The sequence below is a fragment of the Antrostomus carolinensis genome, unplaced genomic scaffold, assembly GCF_000700745.2.
Source record: "Antrostomus carolinensis isolate BGI_N321 unplaced genomic scaffold, ASM70074v2 scaffold9368, whole genome shotgun sequence".
Taxonomy (NCBI): domain Eukaryota; kingdom Metazoa; phylum Chordata; class Aves; order Caprimulgiformes; family Caprimulgidae; genus Antrostomus; species Antrostomus carolinensis.
The window spans coordinates 5,744-8,580 of record NW_010334978.1 but is presented as its reverse complement, the minus strand read 5'-3'; positions in this window follow the sequence as shown (position 1 = coordinate 8,580).

The following is a 2,837-nucleotide window of genomic DNA, read 5'->3' as shown; positions in this document are numbered from 1 at the left end:
ATGCACGCACAGTGTGCCTGCCAGCTGCAGAATGGCTGTCTGGTCAGTGGCCTTCAGATGAGATGATTCAGTTTTGAAACTCACATGTATTTTGAAGTTTGATGTAATAACAGAAAAAAAAAAAAACAAAAAAACAAACCAAAAACCAAAACCAACCAATCCCAAACCAACCCAAGTTTATGGTTTATGCTTGCAGTAAAATACTTTCTTTACACTGAGCCTTCATTAAGCACATATTTGGTATTTGGATGGGTAAAACCAGCATGTAGGGGAGAAAGCTTTGGTCTCTCAAAGAAAAAGGAGTGCTGATTTTTAGCTGAGAATTCCTAAAAGCTGTGATGAGGCACTAATAGCTATTTTAGTTCATAGTAATATCCCCAAATTATTTGTACCCAAATTGTTTGCAAGACTTCAGAAAACACCTTTCAAGTGTAACATGAAAAGACTTTTAGTAGAATTGCAAACAAGTCAGCATTTCCCTATTTTTCCCAGAATAAGAGAAAGGCTTAAATAAAAATTGCAATTTGCTTACTATTTCTGGCCCATTTTTGTGGTCACTTACCTAACCATTTTCCATCTCTTCACATCATGGGTTTGTCTCTGTTTTTCAGAACTGTCTCCCAAATTACCAGGCCCAGGAATCTGTTCTTTTAAAGAGTGCAGCTCTGCAAAGCCTCAGTCACAGATGACCACAGTGGAGAAAATTATAGCTGCCACTCCCAAGATACGTATTTATGTCTTCCTTTCCCACTGGCAAAGGCTGACACCAGAACTTTCACATGAACAGCCATGGAGGACTAGCTCAGATAATCTACAGATCACTTTGAAAATACAGCCATGGTGCCTACATTTGATAAGTCAAGAAAATTTAAGTGCTGTCTGCATTAAGTTTCCATTAGGTAGAAGAAATGTCAGTGTACAGTTAGCTACTGGCAAGGTAGTGGAAGATAAAGAAAAGGGCTTGCAGTGATCAGCTGTTTCTTATGGTACTTGTTTATGACTCTCAGTCTCTCACAGATATGTACATATTGACAATTCTATCACGTGTTACATTCTCCCCCCTCCTCCCATCTGTTTAATGTGCAGGAAAATTACTATTGCACTATAAAGATGCACTCCCCCCCCTTGCCCCCCGACCAATAATCTATAACTGAGACGATTAAGGAAGCAACCAATTCTCAGACAAAAAGATGCAATACAAAAACTAATCACCAGTCCCCCATCAGCGGGTAGGGACACTCAGTTCTTGGATCAAATTTCTGAACTGCTTAGTTACCAGGCAGGTGGCACCTGTAGATGCAGGAGAGTCTGGCTGATGGACTGTGAGAGACGACAAGTGAGAAGAGGGGACCTTGTGGCTCATGTGAGGCACTTGGTGTACTCAGTTGTATCTCAGTTTGTTTTATTGTGGGAATCCTGTGAGACCTGCTCCCACAAGACTGGTATGAAGGCCTCTGTGCAGCGTGTGGAGAGTTGAGACAGCAGACAGCCCTCTCCCGTGGTCTTTGCTAACGGAAGCTAGGACACTGTCCACAGGTGCAGGTGAGACCTCTTAGAGTAGAGTTAGAGCAAAATGTGATGCTTACGCCTGTCTAAGCCAGCTCAGCAAACCAGTGCAAACCCATGTAGCCCTGCAGCTGGAGGCAAGGCACGGTCCTGTTAACCAGGCAGGTCAGAGACACCCTGATCTGCTGCCCTCAGAAGCAGACAGCTGCCCAGGCGCATTTGTCAGGTTCCTGCATTACCCCCCAAAAAGGACCTGCTAAAAGCTGAGCTGCTAACGTGTGGGCTGCTTCATTTAGCCAACACAAACCCACCAGCAGTGGCTGCCTCATAGAACCGACTCCCCACAGGAACCCAAGAGCCTCAACGCCAACCAGCCCTGTTCTGGAGCTCATTCTGGCACCTAACTTTTGTCACAGGCCATGCATGGACAGCAGAGGTGGCATTGCTGTCATCCCTCTCCCTGCTTGTACCCAGCAGCTCAGCTCCACGCTGCCCTGAGAGCAAAGGGGTGCGGCAAGCAAACTCCTCTGAAGAGACTGGAATCCTCTCCAGAGCCCAAGCTCCAAGCGAGGATGCTAAGCAGGGAAGCATATGAAACAAGGCAGCCTGGGGAGAGAAACAAGATGTGGGGATGGGGCCACGTTTTACTGCAGAAGGTGAAATAAATGTGAAGGGCTTCCCTGGGAAGGAGTGGCCAGCAGCTAGATGATGGCTGTTCAAAGGCATTGGATGCGAACTCTCATCCCTCTCCCTCCCTCGCTGGCTTGAGCATTTTAACCTCAATCTGAGCCTTGATCACCTCTGAGCAAGTAAGAATAACCACACTTCCTCTAGACTTCCACAGTGTGAGCATGCATTAAGTACTAACAGAAAAACTGCCATATTCAAACAGCCTACAATGAAAGGAAGCCAGAGCGAAGAAAAGCTCTTAAGGAAGGACATTCTCTTCTGTATTTAGAGGGACAATACCTATTGGCAGTATTATGAGTCTCATTTCAGTGTCTTCCTGCAGGACAGCAAGTGTGAAAATCTTCTGACAAAGACTGAACTACCCAGAGGACACTTATTCTCCATTTCAGCTAATATTAATGAAAATTAAATACTCAGATTGCAAACTCTTCCTGACAGTCTCAAAACATGTAAGTGAGCCTGATAACATTGTTACTATTTACCACAAAAATGGTAAACAGCTATAAATGGTATTTTTCCATTAATAAGACACATTCTAAAAATTCAACAGCAATCTTCTCTTCCCAAAAAGCCAAATAGCTTGAGGCCTCCCCTCCCACTGCAAAATCAGTGTCCTCTTCCTTACAACGTCTGCTCTTTTG